This window comes from Sapajus apella, unplaced genomic scaffold (assembly GCF_009761245.1).
Source record: "Sapajus apella isolate SASKATOON/1434 unplaced genomic scaffold, GSC_monkey_1.0 scaffold111, whole genome shotgun sequence".
NCBI classification, from domain to species: domain Eukaryota; kingdom Metazoa; phylum Chordata; class Mammalia; order Primates; family Cebidae; genus Sapajus; species Sapajus apella.
This window is the reverse complement of record NW_022437051.1, coordinates 3,238,041-3,257,169: the sequence shown is the minus strand read 5'-3', so window position 1 is coordinate 3,257,169 and position 19,129 is coordinate 3,238,041. Positions and strand designations below refer to the sequence as shown.

The 19,129-nt window shown below is 43.8% G+C and overlaps 1 long non-coding RNA gene across 1 annotated transcript; it reads right to left on the bottom strand.

The window, feature by feature from the left end:
• Nucleotides 1–6,393: 6,393 nt before the first annotated feature.
• Nucleotides 6,394–11,174, bottom strand: LOC116537490. The gene is made up of 3 exons (XR_004263148.1): nt 10,817–11,174; nt 7,632–7,791; nt 6,394–7,014 (listed from the first exon to the last, which is right to left on the bottom strand). It is a non-coding gene; the product is annotated as an uncharacterized LOC116537490 (long non-coding RNA).
• Between the last annotated feature and the right edge of the window lie 7,955 nt (nt 11,175–19,129).

The window sequence follows — 19,129 nt, the reverse complement described above, 5'->3', positions numbered from 1 at the left end:
ATCCTGCAGTGGCAAGAGCATATTCACCTATGGGGGTTTTGCCAAAGAGACTGAGCACTGCAGACTACAGTGGGGAATCTCGTGGCCCTGAGGGAGTCACTGAAGTCAAGGCTGTATCCTGCAGGTACATTGAGGCATAGAAATGGATGCAAACACAGCTTTCATCAGTTGCGTTCCTGAACTCATAGTTCCCTGACCTTTATCTACCCTCCGGTTGCATGGAACACTGAGACACCGGCTGACCCTGAGACGCTGGGGAACGTCATGCACATCAACACGTATAGACTCACGCATCTGTTCTTCAAAGCTGACCACAACCTGTTGTTGTTCATCTTCCTCTTTCCATTTTTGTGTATATTTATTATGCAGCTGCCATAGTGTTTTGTTTACAATGCAGATAAAGGCTCTGTCTGTTTGAGATGTATGTTTCCTCCAAAATTGTAAATTTTGAAGGAAGTCAAAAGAAATAATAATAATAAGAGAATCAATTCAAGTCGAGCCACTCAAAGGCTAAGACCGGGATATGTTAAAACGGTATCAGGTCCTGCTCTCGCTCTCAGGATGCCAGTTCTGTGATTGTGTTCCCCGTCTGTGCTAGAAACCACTTGCGTTCCGGGAAATTATAAGTTAGAAAAAGAAACAGGCATGGAGTAAAGGCAGTGTCTTCCCCAGCACTGAGAAGGCTCCCAGGAGGCACATGTAGCTTGAAAACTCGCCCAACCCTTGACCAACGCATGCCAGAGACTTCAGAATCAGTCCTGATCACGTTTAGGGCTCCTCACCGAGATTAGCAAACAGTCCTGTCAATTTCCTATGGAAACTGGTTGAGTATCAACGCCTCCTCCTCACTTACTTGCTGACATTTTTCCTTAAGATGTTGAACCCCTCACCGAGGAGACCAGCAAGTAATCACCAAGGATTCTTTCAGGAACCCGTGTTTATTCATGCACCTTCATCTTCAGTTCAGAATGTTTTGAATCTTGTAAATCAGTAAGCAACCAAGGTGATTGCTGCTGATTTTAAATACTTCGTGTTGTTTTTAATGCATTTTACATAGCTGGGATCTGATGAGTATACATGTAATAAAAACACATCTTCCTATCTTTTTTTTTTTCTTAAACACATTTTCCTTGTATGATCTGGCAAAAAGACAGATAACTTATAGAGTAAGTTCTTCTGCTGTTTATATTTCTCCTGGCGGATTGCCATACAGTATTTAGCAGTGATTAATCAGCTAGAATGTGAGCTCCACAGACCACTGCATTTTCTACTGCACCTGAGAACTCCGGTGGAAGTCTCAGAAACTCTTGTTGAGCCAGAAATCTATTTTCAATAGATATTGAATTCATGGATTGCATATTTTCACCTACCACGTCCAGGTGAAGGCTGAGATCCCTAGCGGGACCTCCCAACCCTGGAAATGTGGCAAACAGGGAGCCATTGTGACCCTCTGGACACATTAGGGGGGAAATGTTGAATTCCCTCTTACTCATGTTACATCTTAGAAACATCCACCAGCATTGCCTGTAGGTTTGTAAGATGAGCACAGTAATGAAAATGACAGTGTGATTCGTTGTCTTCTCATTGGTGATGACTTCTCACAGAGGTGGCAGGCGGGCTAGCCAGGCAAATGAAACTCAGCTGTTCAGAAAGGAAGGAAGAAAGGGAGGGAGGGAGGGAAGAAAGGAAGGAAGGAGGGAGGGGGAAAGGAAGGAAGGAAGGAAGGGAGGGAGGGAAGGATAAAATGATGACATAAATGTAGGATATTTTTGTACAGGAATATCCAAAAGGTCAATTTGTTTTATCTTTAGTTATTACATTTGATGCAGATCTGGGAAACACTATAACTTTAAAATAATCTTGCAACTTTTCTCACCATAAACACGTTGAGCTTTTCGGTCTTTTGAGGAGAGGGCTTCTTCCTGCCTTGCCTGTTCTTCTTGGAGACTCTTCGTGTAATAAGCGAAACTTGTGAGTTGCCAGACCTCAGTTACTCAAAAGGAAGGGAATGCTGATCCCAGAGGCACTGGGAGCAAAACCAATTGCTTCAAGGGCCATGAGGTCATCAGCTTCACCTTCATGTAGGCACTAGTCTAGCACAGCCTAGACTAACTTCCAGGAGTAACTCCAGGAAGAATATCTACCTTTTGACACTCTTAAGATATCAGCAAAATTAAACCTCTAAACACGAGCATTTTAAAAAATTGGACTCAGTGCCTCTACTTGCAAATTGTGTGTGTGTGTGTGTGTGTGTGTGTGTGTGTCCACAAGAATGTGTTTTGAGGGCATTTGAATGCAAACAAAGCTACACAATGAAAACCTGGTTTGGAGCTTGCAGCAGTGGCTCACGCCTGTAATCCCAGAACTTTGGGAGGCCAAGGCTGGCGGATCACTTGAAGCCAGGAGTTCGACACCAGCCTGGCCATCACAGTGAAACCTTGTCTCTACTAAAAACACAGAAATTAGCATGGCATGGTGCTGCTCGTCTGTAGTCCCAGCTAGGAAGCTGGGACAGGAGAATTGCTTGAACCCAGGAGGCAGAGGTTGCAATGAGCCAAGATGACACTACTGCACCAGGGTGACAGAGCAAGACTGTCTCTAAAAACAAACAAACAATTCCGAAAACCTGCTTCAGTTTACAAACTGCCCCAAAATAAACTTCTAAGCATAGTCTTTTCTTAAAGGCATGTTTTGCATTTAAGAAAGGCTCATACATTTGTATATTTTTTCTGACATCGTTTTATTCTCAGCAATCTGAGGAGCTTGTTCCCTGGAGCCTGTTTATAATGATGCTTCGGGTTCTGCTGCGTGTCCCCTTTGGCTTTCCTCCTGAAGTGGAGAATCATTTGCACAGAGCACACCAGGTGTTACTTACATATTCTCAGACGTACTAGAATATATTCACACAAACACTAAATCAAAACACAGCAAAATTAGTGATCGTTGCCAGAGTGTGTAGCCCAAATTCCTTACGACAGCTCGGGATCTTCAGTGCACTGTGTTTCTGTTCTCACCGTCCACGTGACTGGATAATTTGATACTGGTATTAATTGACATTTTAACTCTTAGTTGGTGTTCACATAAATTATAGACCAAAATTCATCTCACTTAGTCAGTATCACGTCAACCATTTCCTTTGGCTTGGAAGATAATGACATATCCAAAGACCAGGTTCTTGGAGTTTCATGTTGCTGGCTTGGACCCAAAGAAAACTCACTCCTCTGGCCTGAGCCCCAATTTCATGCTTGGGAGCTGAAGCACATGACAACCATTCGTCATTTCCATTTCTTTTTCTTTTCCTTTTTTTCTTCCTGCGATCTGGAAACCATTTCACCAAAGGAAACTGGTCAAAACTCTTAAAAAGCGTTAAAGAAACTGAAATGTATGGCTGTAGCTTTCCTAAAGAGGCCAACATTTCCGAAGGACACAGGGTTCCTGGGCATTCCATATGCCTTTTAAAGTGGATCTAACCAAGCTAGATATGGGCATAGTCCTCTCAGGGGTCAGCTACCAGCCCAGGCACCAAAAGCAAAGACATTCATCACCTGTTACTTTTTCTCCTTTTTTGAGACAGGGTCTCACTCTGTCACCCAGGCTGGAGTGCAGTGGCACAGTCTTGGTTCACTGCAACCTCCACCTCCTAGGTTAAAGCAATTCTCCCACCTCAGCCTGCAGAGTAGCTGGGACTACGGGCACGCGCCACCACGCCTGGCTAATTTTTGTATTTTGAGTAGAGATGGGGTTTCACCATGTTGGCCAGGCAGTTCCTGAACTCCTAACCTCAAGTGATCTGCCTGCTTCAACCTCCCAAACTGCTGGGATTACAGACGTGAGCCACTGTGCCCGGCCCACCTATTAACTTTTCTTTTTTTTTTTAAATTGCATTTTAAGTTTGGGGGTACATGTGAAGAACATGCAAGATTGTTGCATAGGTACACACATGGCAGTGTGATTTGCTGCCTTCCTCCCCATCACCTATATCTGGCATTTCTCCCATGCTCTCTCTCCCCAACTCCCCACCCCCTGCTGTCCCTGCCCTATTTCCCCCCCGACAGACCCCAGTGTGTGATGCTCCCCTCCCTGTGTCCATGTGTTCTCATTGTTCAACACCCACCTATGAGTGAGAACATGTGGTGTTTGATTTTCTGTTCTTGTGTCAGTTTGCTGAGAATGCTGGTTTCCAGGTTCATCCATGTCCCTACAAAGGACATGAACTCATCGTTTTTGATGGCTGCATAGTATTCCATGGTGTATATGTGCCACATTTTCCCTGTCCAGTCTATCATCAATGGGCATTTGGGTTGGTTCCAGGTCTTTGCTATTGTAAACAGTGCTGCAATGAACATTCGTGTGCACGTGTCCTTACAGTAGAACGATTTGTAATCCTTTGGATATATACCCAGTAATGGGACTGCTGGGTCAAACTTGTTATTTTTCTATCCTTCCATTAGCTGTACCATTCTCTCACAAGACACAAATGTTTTAATGTAAAATACCATCTTGCTAATTATACTTTCTGAGTGCAGGCATGGCAGCCAAGCAAAAGGGAATGTACGCTTTTCTAAAATCTAGAGATCAGGAAAACAAAACTAAGGCACCTTGACTCATCCAGCTTACAAAAAAAATTCCAAGAAGTAAACAGAGTTGGCTGTTATGAATAGAGGGGTGCAAACTAATGAATCTCACTCAAAGATGTCACTCACAGTGTTTTTCCTCCCTCGCAAAGGGATGGCCAGTTTTCCTCTTACAATGGCAATTCAGGAGTGAGGGAGATTCTTCTGTTTACCCATTGGAAAAAATACCGTGAAAGAATTTGATCTATAGGATCCTTGGGAGACCACCTTTCTGGAATCCAGGTGCAGCTTTCTGTCCAAGATAAATCCAAATAACATTCCAAGAAAGTCCCTGAAAGAACAGAAGCATGTATTGAATGATAGGTGAGCAAAGGAGATGGGGAGTTCCAGAAAGAAAACAGGAAGATTTATTTATCAACAGGGGAGGTGGATATTGCTAAAATTATTGAGTTAAAACTTTGCCCTTCAGCTCACAAAGGAAGCTGGGGAGAGATATCAGAAACAGATGACAGTTTCCCAAATGGAAATGGAAGAAACCCTGGGCAAAAGAATAACAAATGGTCCAGTCTCACAGTCAGTCAAGGACTTAGACTTTTTAGGAGCTGGTGCAGCTGCATTGCCCTGCAGAGCTCTAAATTCTGAAGTAAAAGGGGGAGGAAATGAAACTAATTAACCTATTTAAGCTTTAGTATGTAACTATTTTTTTTTTTTTTTTGAGACTGGATCTTGCTCTGTCACCCAGGCTGGAGTGCCGTGGTGCCATCATGGCTCACTGCAGCCTCAACCACCATCCCACTGAGGGGTTCAAGCAGTCCTCCCAGCTCAGCCTCCTGAGTAGCTGGGACTATAAGCACGTGTCGTTACACACAGCTAATTTTTTGATGTTTTGTAGAGATGAGGTCTCACTATGTTGCCCAGGCTGGTCTTGAACTCCTGGCCTCAGGTGATCCTCCCACCTTAGGCTCCCAAAGTGCTGTGATTACAGGCATGAGCCACCACACTCAGCCTAATGTATTATTATTATTAGATAGTAAAAATGTTTTGATGGTCTGAGTGGCAGGAAAATATATGAGAGAAAACAAAGGATTGACTACTTGTAGGTCAGTTAGTAGCGCTCATGCAGCAGCGCTGCCTCAGCCTCCCAAACTCCCTTCCTCTGCTCAAGATCCGCTTCCAGACACTACCCTGCAAAGGAGTTAATATTTGATATTTTTTCCGGGTTCCTAGGATCAAACCCAAAGAGAGAATGCCTACAACAAACTGCTTGCATCAGAAATGCTGCAGGTTTTATGCTTACTTTTTCCACTGGATTTACTTCCATTAAAACCACAAAGCATCTGGCAGGCACTCAGCGTGTGCAAAGCCCAGTACAGGACACAGGACAGAAAAAGAAGACCCCGACCAAGTTCTGTCCACAACGTGCTCAGCATGTCGCTGGAGAGAGAGACAAAGAAGCAATCCTAAGACAAGGGGATTGGTGCAGTCAGGTGAGTGAAAGGAGGAGCAGAGAAAAGGTAGACTCTGGTTTTGCATGAGGGAATCTGGGAAGGCCTCTCAGAAAACACAAAAGATGTGAGTCAGGCCGGGCGTAGTAGCTCAGGCCTGTAATCCCAGCACTTTAGGAAGCCGAAGCAGGCAGACTGCTTGAGCCCGGGACTTCAAGACCAGCCTGGACAACATGGCAAATACCCCATCTCTACAAAAAATACAAAAACTAGCCGGATGTGGTGGTGAACACCTGTAGTCCCAGCTACTCAGGAGGCTGAGTTGGGAGGATTGCTTGAGCCTGGGAGGCAGAGGTTGCAGTGAGCTGAGATCACGCCACTGCACTCCAGCCTGGGTGACAGAGCCAGGCCTTATTTTGGAAAAAAAAAAAAAGACGTGACTCAAAAAAGGAGGTGCAGGGAGAACAAGGTAGAGAATGCAATCCAGAGTTAGGGCAGTGGCAGCAATAAAGGCACCAAGGAGGTATTAGCATGGGTCACACTCCAGATGCTAAGGTAGTTGGACGTGGGTAGATTTTTATATCTATGGAAGATGAGGGGAAAGGTGAGACGGCAGAGGAGGCAGGGCCCAGATGGAGCCAGGCCTTCCACGGTGGACCTAGACGCCTGCAGATATCCGTAGATAATAAGGTCGTTAAATGATGGTGAGCAGAGAAGCAGCACCATCAGGTCTGCCTTCAGGAAAGTACATCCCTGGTTCCATTGTAGTATCTGAATGGGAATAGGCAAAACCAGTGGGTAGAATGCATATGTTGTTACCGCAACATTCCAAGTGAGACAGCAAAGCTTGAAGTGGACAGATCACCAAGAGTCCTTCCGACGCCTGGACCACAACAGGCGGGCATGAAGGAGTGGCCTGATGCCTGCTTTCGTTCTTCATGGGACGGTGCTGGGGTCCTCAGAACGGACAGGTGAGGCGGGCAGGTAAGGAACACCTGGCAATGTGGAAAGAGAGTGAGCTTATCTGGGCTAAAATGGCCGTTAAGAAAACCATGGAATCAGGTCTGCATCTGTGGCACCCGACACATAGTTCCACTGGTGGCAGCCCTGGTGGTGACCGGGGGCCTCTGCAGCCCTCCCCCAGAGATGGGCACTTTAGCGGCTCAGGCACCCGGCTCCACACCCTGCAACAGTGCCAGCCAGGGCAAAAGCTCCCAGGGCCACCTTCACAAGGGCGATATTTTGAGCACTGAAATTCAAAAAAGTGACAACAAACATGTATGAAAAAAAATTTTTTAACACTATTCTCCAAAGGTTTAGAATCTCCTTACTCATCAATCCCACACCTAAGACAAGACCTGAAACAACATAAAAATCATTGTTTTCCTGCTGCTTAAATCATGAGCAGTGGGATTTTTTCCCATCAAAATTTTCTGCCTCTCCTGTTCAACATTTAGAGCTTTCATTCATGGATGTGACATAAATTAAGACAGGTTTCATCAGTCAGTAAGTTCACAAATACTTATGGCATGTCTCCTGGGTCCAGATGCTTTCCATGGCAGAAAGTGTAGACCCAATTGAAAGTGGCTTAAACAATTATGGAATTTATTACCTCATGTAAGAAGTCTGCAGATGGAGTTTTGCCTAAATTGGTTCATCAGCAATAACTCAATGATGCTGTCGAGGCCCCAGAGTTTCACACCCTCCTATCCACCATCGTTGTGGTGTTAACTTGTGCTTTTGAGCTGGCTCTCCTCATGATGCCAAGGTGGCTGCGACAGACCCAGATATCACATTGCTCTTTTGTAGGGGCAAAGACAAGTAAGTGTTGCAAAAGCACAGAATATTCCCATCCCTAAACTAATCATTAGCAACAAGAATAGAAAAACCCAGGGTTAATTTAGATGGATTCCAATACACATGCTGGGCACAGTGGGGGACCCAGCCATGAGAAGTACCTGGTTAAAAGATGCCAGACAAAGTCCGAGTTATGCTGGCAAAGAAGCACGAGCAATGGCCGATAGGCAATCAATAATGTCTACCACTCACTATTCTGAGTACTAAGAATGTGTCAGCACAAAAGCCCCACAAGGTTCTGCTCCCAAGAAGCTTACCTTCTCATAGAGGCATGGGAATGTGGGTGGATATTGTAAGAGAGAGGAACGCATAGGGCAATCAGCCTGGAGAAGCAAAGCAATAGGATGTACACATCTTTCTGTGGGTGGGTTTTAGTATCACCAGGTGTATATTTAAGTACATTAAGTGGGAGTACAATTGATTTGGCAATTGTGGGAGGTAAACACTTTAGACGTGGGAATAAGATAAAGAGGATGCGAACAGATCAATCCCTATGTAATTTCTGAATTTTTACTGCATGCAAAGCATTGCGCAGGACTTGGAAAAGCTATCAAATAGAGGCCTTGGCCCTACGAACATCAGTACAGCTGGGTGATGATGCTTTCGTGGTAGATATGAAGTACAACAGGTGTTCAGAAGAGGATGACAGGTAACTAGATTGTCATGGAGTGAATCTTGCCAACTTTATATTTTGAAAATAATTTAGAAGGAAAGAATATAAAGGTAGTATTTTTTAACTTTTTAAAATTGTTTAAATATGTGGAGTTGCTAAGAAAGAAGACAACAAAATTAAAACTGGAGGAACCAAGAGCAAAAGAGCAAGATTAAAAATAATCCCAATCTCCCCCAAATGAATATGCCTTGGAAAAATAATAATGATCATAATCCCAATGCATTTATGGTCAATTGATTTTTTGACAAAGATTCCAAGAACACTCAATGGGAAAAGGACAGTCTCTTTACAAGCTGAATAGCCACATACAGAAGAGTGAAATTTCACCCTCATCTCACACCGAAGATAAAAATCAACTCACAATAGATTAAACACTTAAACGTAAGACCTGAAACTGGCAGACTCCTTGATGAAAACCTCTAGGTTCTATGACATTGATCTGAAAAATGATGGCAACAACAGCAAAAATAGACAAATAGGTTACAAGAAACTAAAAGCTTCTACACGGGAAAGAAAACAATCAACAGGGTAAAGAGACAACCTACAGAATGGAAGAATGTATTTGCAAATCATACATCTGATAACGGGTTAACATCCAAAATATTAAATATATAAGGAACTGAATAGCAAGAAAACAACCCAACTGAAAAATGGGCAAGGAACCTAAATAGACATTTCTCAAAAGAAGACATGCAGATGGCCAATAGGTATCTGAAAAAATGTTCAACATCACTAATCATCAGGGCAATGTCAAATAAAACCACAACGAGATATCACTCACACTTGTTAGAATGGCTATTACCAAAAGACAAAAGATAAGTGTTGGTCAGGATGTGCAGAAGACAGAACATTTGTATGCTGTTGGTGGAAAGGTAAACTATTGTAGACATTGTGGAAAAACAGCATAGAGGTTACTAAAACAATTAAAAATAGAACTATTTTTAATTGTTTATTAATTTTTAATTGTTGATTAAAAATCAACCTAAGTGTCCATCAACAGATAAATGAATAAAGAAAATGTGAGACAGATAGATGAAAGATACATTAGATAGATAGATAGATGATAGATAGATAGATAGATAGATACACACACAATGGAATACTATTCTATTCAGCCTTTAAAAGGAAGAAAATTCTGTTGTTTACAATAATACGCGTGAATCTTGAGAACATTGTGTTAAGTGAAATAAGCCAGGCAAAGAAAGACAACAGTGTTGTGATTTTACTTATATGTGAAATGCAAAATAGTCAAGCCCCATAGAAGCAGAGGGTAAAATGGTGGTTACCAGAGGCTAGGGGGTGGGAGGTAGAGAGATGTTGGTCAAAAAAAAAAAAAAAATTTCTGTTAGCGGAGCTAAGCCAAGAGATCTATTGTACTTCACGGAGACTATAGTTAATAGTATATCGTATACTCGGAAATTGCAGAGAGAGCACATTTTAAGTGGTCCTGCTACAATGAAAACACAAGTATGTGAAGTAATGCATATGCTAAATGCATTACCTTGATTTAGTCATTCCACAATGTGTGCATACATTGTATCAAAGCATCATGTCATACACCATAAATATATACAATTTTTGTCCATTTAAAAACTGAAATAAAAGAAAATAGTTCCAGTGCATATTATTAACGAATGCAGCTAGGAAAATTAACTGTATAAAAATGCCTATAATCCCAGCAGTTTGGGAGGCCAAGGCAGGTGGATCTCCTGAGGTCAGGAGTTCAAGACCAGCCTGGCCAACATGGTGAAACCCTGTCTCTACTAAAAATACAAAAATTAGCTGGGCATGGTGAGGCACGCCTGTAGTCCCAGCTACAGCTACTCGGGAAGCTAAGGCAAGAGAATCACTTGAACCCAGGAGGCGGAGGTTGCAGTGAGCTGAGATCATGCCACTGCACTCCAGCCTGAAAACGTTTTATGTGTATCAAGCAACATTGAACTGACAGGTAACTACTGGATAAGCAATCCTGACATAATACTAGTAATAACAGCTTACATTCCATACCACTTACCATGTACTAGGTGCTATTCTAAGCACTTTACATATTAACCCACGTGATCATTACTTCAATCCTAAGAAGAGGGGTGCTTTTATCATTATTTGAATGGTGAGGAAAATTGAGGATTAGAGAGATTAAGTAATTAGCTCAAGGTCACATGAGCAACCCAGGCAGCTGGGCTCCCAGGTCTCTGGTTTTACTTATTGTATTAGACAGAATGAAAACAAGCGTGAAACAGCATGATTATGAACAGAAGAAAGCTCACCTTGGCGGTTTTCTTCCCAAGATGGAGGAGAGGTCGAAGTGAATTTGGAATACGAGTCTTTGCACCTCTGGCCATCATCCATGTAAAAGTTGTTTTGGAAACGGGGCGCCCACAGAGGTGCCCCACTGCTGTCGGGGACTCAGGGAGGAAAATCCCTCTGAGCTGTCCCACAGATTTAGCTGGACTAAGAAGAGAAACAGCCCACTCAAGGCGGTCGCCACTGGGAGTTTGTGAATAAGGGTAAAAAGAACACCCACTTCTTAATAGAACATCAAGCCTGAAAGGATGTTACCCCCAACTCCCTCCTATGGAGAATCACAGAATGAAAAGCTAAATGATAATAGGGACCTGCGGTGTAGACAGCTTCAAGGGCAATCTGACTCAGACAGCAGGATGGGGCGGAGGCCGCGCAGTGGCTGACAACAGAGGCTCAGCCGCCCCTGTCATTGGGCTGGCTCTCCGCTGGGTTGCCACAGGCCTATTTTTTTGGGCCACACTCTTGTCCATTTCCTGCTGTGATCATCTTGTCCTACATATCATAAAATGATTCCACTGAGCTCTTTCATAGAGGCTCTGCAGCTATTCTGTGAATGGGAATTGGGACACATTGGCCATCACACGGATGCTGAAAAACACAAAAGGAATGGATGCTTTCTCCAGTGGCACATAAGTCCTTTATCCTAATCCACTTATAGATACCCTTGCATAGTGAAAAGAATCCTGGATTAGGCTTCAATAGGCCTGGTGCACAGACTCTCAAGGTGATTTCAGACCAATTACATAAATTGCATAGCCTTTTTATACCTCAGTTTCATCAGCTGTAAAATGGCAATAAAATTCCCCAACTCCTGCAAAGGGCCATAAAGGTATTGTGAGAATCAAATGAAATAACACGCATGAAAGCCATTTGGAAGGGACAGATCCCTGCACAAGGGCGAGGAGTGACTCTTCCTCTACACCTGTTACTACAGTGCTGCTGTAAGAAAACCCACATGGATGCACAGGAGCCCAGCTTTGCAAACTAAGGATTGGAACACTGAATTCGTCAGCTCCGGCTGCCACACGAGATACCACAGATCTCACAGACTGGGTGGCTGAAAGAAGAGGAATTTATTTTCTCACAGTTCTGAGGCTCGAAGTCCAAAGTCAGGGTACTATCAAGACTGGTTTCTGGTGAGGCCTCTCTTCCTGGCGGGCAAACAGCCACCTTCTCACTGTGTCCTCACATGGCCTTTCCTCTGTGCTTATGCATTCCCGGTGTCTCTGCCTCTTTTTTTTTTTTTTTTTTGAGACAAGGTCTCACTCTCTCACCCAGGCTGAAGTGCAGTGCGGGCTCAGTCACAGCTCACTGCAGCCTCGACCTCCTGGGCTCAAGCAGTACTCCTGCCTCAGCCTCCTGAGTAGCTGGGACTACAGTTGCATGCCACCATGCGTGGCTAATTATTTTTTATTTTTCATAGAAATGAGGTCTCACTAAGTTGCCCAGGCTGGTCTCGAACTCCTGAGCTCAGGTGATTCTCCCATCTCAGCCTCCCCAAGTGCTGGAATTACAAATGTGAGCTACCAGGCCCAGCCTCTGCCTCTTCCTGTAAGAACACTAGTCTCATGCAATTAGAGGTCCCACCCAGGTAACCTCATTTAACTTTAATTACCTTTTTGAAGGCTCTGTCTCTAAATACAGTCACATTGGGTGTTAGGGCTTCAGCAGATGAAGTTTAGGGGGACACAACTTAGACTCTACATGACAAACACCCAGACAGAGGAGCCATTCGGCTGCCTCTTCTTTGCATGATTGGATGGTCTCTGCCTTATAGGGTCTACTGTTGTCTGTAACGAAGTGTCCTAGCCAAGCGCCAGGCTGAGATTTTATTTTATTTTATATTTTTATTTTTCTTAGAGACAGGGTCTCAATCTCGTCCCAGACTGGAGTGCAATGGCGCCATCATAGCTCACTGCAGCCTCAAATTCCTGGGCTCAAGAAATCCTCTCTGTCAGCCTCCCATGTAGCTGGAACTACTGTGTGCCACCAAGCCTGGCTAACTTTTCTTATTCTTCACAGAGATTCTCAAGGTAATCCTGAACTCCAGTGCTCAAGCAATCCTCCTGTCTCAGCCTCCCAAAGTGCTGGGATTACAGGCATGAGCCACCATGCTGGGCTGGGATCCTATTTTGACTGTTTCCAGAACTGGAGAACTGGCTGTCACTTCAGGTATCCATTTACATAAATTAACATGCAGGAGGGTGCTGTGCTTTTTAAAAGACTTTTTTATTTCCATAGATTTTAGGGGAACAGGTGGTATTTGGTTACATGAGTAAGTTCTTTAGTAGTGATTTGTGAGATTTTGGTGCACACCTCAACCAAGCAGTATACACGGAACCCAAAGTGTAGCTTTTTTATCCCTCACCCCTTCCCCACTTTTCTGCCTGAGTCCCCAAAGTTCACTGTGTCATTCTTATGCCTTTGCATCCTCACAGCTCAGCTCCCACTTATGAGTGAGAACATACGATGTTTGGTTTTCCATTCCTGATTAACTTCACTTAGAATAATAGTCCCCAGTTCCATTCAGGTTGCTGCAATGCCATTAATTCATTCCTTTTTATGGCTGAGTAGTATTCCATCATATATATATATATATATATATATATATTTTATCACATACAATATCTTATATATATATATATATATATATATATATATATAGAGAGAGAGAGAGAGAGAGAGAGAGGGAAAGGGAGGGCTTTTTTGGTTATTGTTGTTTCTTATTTGATTTGTACAGAACTGAGAACATGGTAGGATGGTATCTGGCCCAGGATAAACTCCATGGCTGGCTTTGAGCCATATGCAGGAATGGTTAAAGGAGTAAGCTAAACTTGGGCTTAGAACCCATTACTCCTGGTACCTCCTGGATCAGAAGTGTGGGCACCCTCAAAGATCAGAACCTCCAGCATGGGAACCTTTTAAGCATGAAGGCTTCTTCCAGTGGGCTGGTGATCACAGGCTACAAACAAAGGGATGAACAGGGCGGGTGTGGAGAAGGAACTGTTTGGATAGGTGAATGCCCCAGGTTTCAGGGGATAAATGGGAGAGGGGGAGGAGGGACAGAGATCGGCATTACAAGGGCATGAGCAAGAACACTTAAATATCAATTTTTACGTGACTTGTCCCCACAAGCTGGTGATTCATCAGGTATTCAGGTTGTTAAATGCTAATGATGCCAGATCTCAGGAAACAGATGGAAGAGGAGAAGGAGGAGAAGCAGAGAGGAGGAATTTCTGAAGGTGATTGGGGCTTATCTCCCCAGTCTAGGTAAAGATGAATCTTGCAGGTATTGATAGACACAGATTTGAGGTGAACTCTACCGACCCTATGTATCCTGGGACTGGACACCCTAATCAAGGGGCACTGGGGAACCTGCCAGTTCAAGGGTTGTAGCCAAATAAAAGCTCCAAGATTCCAGGGCTCTCATCTCCCTTTAAATGATTTAAAGAGTCAGAACACCTCATCTAATCTTGGCCTTTTAAATCTGACCAGAGTAGTATATATTTGCTGTACCTGCTATACCAATGATATGCAGCACAAGCTGCTGTGCCTATGGCCCTAACAGACTCCATAGTGTAGAGATGCCCTTGAACTTTGCCAATGCCTTAATGAGGGCAGTGGTTTCCTTGGATAACTCACCTGTTCACGCAAGCACCACCTGAGCACAGCCCACAGGCTCAGCGCAGATGCTGAGCAGCAATAGCAGAGTCATCCAGGTGTCCGCGACGGAGCCTCAGGAACACAACTGTCACAGGCTCAGCGTCTCCCTGGGCATGGCTCTGTCACCAAAGGAGACAGCTGGAATGTGCAATGACTTAATTAGAATCCCGCGCTCCAGCCAAAAGGGGCAGGTGGGCGACACGTTTAGAAACTGGCCTTGGGAAATGCCAACGAGACAAGCACCCATGTCCAGTCTTCTAGAAGATATCAGGCAGGCAGGGAGGCTGGACCCTGAAGGAAACTCATCATTTCAGAAGAAAAGAATCTTCATTAAGATCTCATGCTCACAATCTCTGAATGAGCTGAGATTTATTTCAAGAACACATTTTCCCCCAGCCCTGAAATAAGTGTGAACCGAACTGTGAAAAACAGACCTTGACCATATTGTTGTCACTACCAATTCACAGCAACGATCTTCAGTTTTGAATTATCACCCTCTATTTCTTTTCTGCATTGAAGGATTTGGAGATTACAAAAAAAAAAAAATCTCTAGCCAAGATGACTCAAAAAATTTCCATTTTAAAAATCTTGATCCTTCTCACCCCCGCCTGCGGATCTGCGGTGTGTCACACTCCCATCAACGGCGCTCACTGGTACATGCCTAATGAGAGGAGGCCCTCCCCTGGGCTTCTGGAGAGGTCTCTACAACATAACTGTGCCCTACATAATGAGAGAGAACTACCTGGGGAATTCCAGTCCTTAGCAAACCTCAACTACAAACCAAGCTTGTTCTTTTCCATCATGTTCTAAGTCAATCTGAATGCATTACAAACCACAGAGTTGCAAATTGTATTTGATTATTTATAACCATAAAATAAATGGAATAATGTAGGTCTTGTGAATTTTTTTCAGTCATGGATAAGACAGAAAATTCCCTCGTGGGGCTAAATGATTAATGCATGATGAATTCATAACATCCTTGCATTTGACAATCTTTCTTGAAGGAGTTGAAACCAGTTTCCAAGGTACAGTATGTATAGTTTTCCAAAACTTTTAAGTTTTTCTAGCCCTGAGCTCTTAAACAAACCACAGGAATTCAGAGAAAGATATAAATTTCAAGGAAGAAGATATATTTCTTTACTCTGAGCAACTCATCTTCTCATAGCAAAGGCCACGAAATAGCATCCTCTCACCCGCTTGTAATTTGGTATAAAGGCAAAAACAAAATAATATGCCTAGGTATTTACTTCGAAAATCGTGCTGTAAGGATACCTTGAGATGAAAGCGAGCCTCATGAGTTACTATCTGTCACAGGCTTCCCGTGATTAAAGGTAGGGTACCTATGCAACTGCACAGACCACATCAAAGACTTCATTAGGCTTGCAGGGACAGTGTCACGTGGTGCTCTGAAGTTAATATACTTCCATTTGATTAAAGTCCAGACACCTGCCAAAATAGCAATATGGAGATGGCAATGCTGTTCTCTGTCCCCTACCTTTGGACATCTCTCTTTTTTGTGAAGCTTCTGGAAACTGGACAACAAGACTCTTTGTGGGTGGTGGTGGTGTCGTTGCTATAGCCAGCTTGTGTTAACTGTATGCTCAGCCCTGTGCCCGAACTTTCATACATTTTATCTCATTTACTCATTACGTTGAGACTGTGAGGTGGGTTTTAATGAGAAGGAAGTAGTTACATGTCCCACTGAAAGGAAGGGGCACAGCCAAGGGAATGGAGCCTGGAGTATGGAGCCCACCAAACTAGACTGCCTTTCTTTCTTCTTTTCTTTTTTTTTTTGAGACAAAGTGGCCCAGCCTGGAGTGCAATGGTGCAATCTCCACTCAATGCAACCTCCGCCTCTTGGGTTCAAGTGATTCTCCTGCCTCAGCCTCCTCAGTAGCTGGGATTAGAGGCACTGGCCACCATGCCAGTCTAATTTTTGTATTTTTAGTAGAGACGGGCTTTACCATGTTAGCCAGGCTGGTCTCGAACTCCTGACCTCAGGTGATCTGCCCGCCTTGGCCTCCCAAAGTGCTGGGATTACAGGCGTGAGCCACGGCACCCAGCCTAGACTGCCTTTCTTTGCCAACTTCCTACTGTCCACTTCAACAAGGGGGAAAGAAACACAAATCAGACCTGCCAGTAAAGTCATTCAAGTCCATGGCCTCAAAGGCCCTCTCCTCAGCACAGAGACATGCAAAAGATATATTGACCTGAGAAATGGTAGCTGCTATTATTTAGAGTGAAATCCAAGGGGGAAAAAATAGCTGACTTGTTTCTTTCTGTTCCTAAACCTCAACATCCTGACAAAGCAGTCTGAAGTAGTTCAAGCCCTGCCCTACCCCCGTAAAGCGTTCATAATCCCATCTTATTCCCCTAAGGGTTACAACAACCAAGATCGTGCATTCTAGCAGAGGGGAAGAGGGAAACAGTACATTCGAGAAGCTTCCACCCCCACAGTGCAAGAACCCTTTTCAAGAACACCTGCACTTCCACGGGCGGACATGGAAGCTGTAAGTAATTGCCTATAAAGCAAACATTAAGGCTGTGAGCCCTGCCAACACTTCCCTCTCACATGTGCAAGTGGGTTACACATAGGATGCACAAAACTATTCCATCGAGAGAAATCTGTTCCATCAGCCATCCGCGCAGAGCCCTGCACATCTTCTCCCTTGAGCAGGGTGAATGGCAATAACTACCCTCACCTCAAGACGAGAATGTGTTAGAAACGTGGGGCCTCTGTTGAACCTAGAATTAGGAACGGAATAGCCAGTGGACCTGCACGAGCAGCTGTGCATTCTGAACTCAGACAGAAAATTGACATGAAGCTGCGGCTGAAGCAAGCATGTTTGCCGCAGTGCCATTTGTACAATACCCTTTCTAAGTAGCAGCCAAACTCTGTGGTTTCACAATCAGATAGGCATCATTTATGCTCCATCTGTATGCGCCTGTTTTATGGCATTCTCTGACGTTGATCTAAAGTCGACTGTCCACATTTTAATGTCTTTTCATATGCTTTATTTTCCAGAGTTGGGACAAGAAGAAGTAACTTTTGCCTGTTCCAAAATTCAGTCGGCAGGTATCCAAGCACCAAAGTGCTTTCCTCTGAGCGACATTTTGTGTAGGAAGACAGAAAGGTATACAAAAAGCAGCCAGGAGGCTGCAGGCATGCTGATGTCTCTAAAATTTAGACTTTTTTTTCTCCTTTATTGCTAACTTTCAGAAGTAATTAGGGCACTCATTTCTAAGCTAATGCCTTCTAATGGTCACTTAATTCTGGACACTGCACAGTAGAATGCTTTTGAAACTAGAATTAATTGTTTAAAAGACATTATTGGGATTAGTCTGGTAAATGTAGAAGGAAAAAAAGACCTTTTACTGAGACATTAAAAATAATGAAGTTCCCTCCAGTCCCAAACCTAATACATTTTGTGGGTTTCTTTTTCTTTTCTTTCTTTTTTTTTTCTGGAAATAATTGGCCAGGGAACGAAGCAAGACCAGAGACCTCTCTACCTGTTCAGGGGCGTTCAGTGATGCTTCCTACCATCATATCAGATCAGTCCTACTAAGACAGAGAAAATACATAGCTAAGATGTGCCTTGCTGCAATTATTTTTCTCTTTTATTTCAAAACACATCCATCTAATCACTGCTGTGCTCAGAGTTCTTGAGAAAGCTGTACAAGGTACAAAGGGCAGGAAGTGGGCGTCCCCTGAGGCTCGCTGTCTATGGAGGGACAAAGGCATATAAATAGCAAGGAACGCCAAGGCATTTGCTATAATGGGAGCGGAGCACTGCTAAGGTTCTGTAAGAGTCAACAAAGTGAGGGCATTTTGAATGGAAAAAAACTATGAAGGCTTAAACCCTTCAAGTGCATTTAGGCCCCCAGTAGCTCAGTAGAGAAAGGAAGGGACTATGCCAGGCACAAGGACAGCGAGAGCAAAGCCACAAACGCAGAAAAGTCAGCATGGAGCACAGGTGTTGTGAACCAGGGACGGGCAGCAGCATCGTGGAATATGAGGTTAGACTGCAGTCATGCCAAAGAAAGTTCCAGATATTGCATGAAGAGTTGGGACATTGAACGGTTTTGAGTAGGAAACTACCATAAAGTGATGAGTTCAAGTTGGTGTGTTGAGTGCCTCTGCTTGCCCTGGGAATGATAAGGCAGGTACAATGGACGTGTGGTGAGGAAAAGGGAGGAAGAACCCCTGGGGGAGAGAGATAGAGAGGCAGCACAAGGATCGCCAATCGCACACATTTGTATTTTGCCGTCTTGGCCGGAGCAAGCCTGTTCATTCTCCCTTATTTCCTTTCTCATTTCCTCTTTATTGTTAAGTGTTGACTTTCTTGTCTCTTTAACCTCATGACAGTATTTAAACATCACCTCAAAACTGAGTCACCAGAGCTGACTTCCATCCTGAGCTTTCATCCCAAACCTTTGCACACCTGCTTGACATGTGAAGAGGGGTGTTCTATTGACCCTCAAACTCGACAGCCAAATTGAATTGATCTTCCACTAGAGCCCTGATTTCCTTCCATCTTCTCATCACGTAACACCACCTCCGTCCTCCAGATCACCCAGGGTGCAATTACAAAGTTATTTTAGACCGTGCTTTC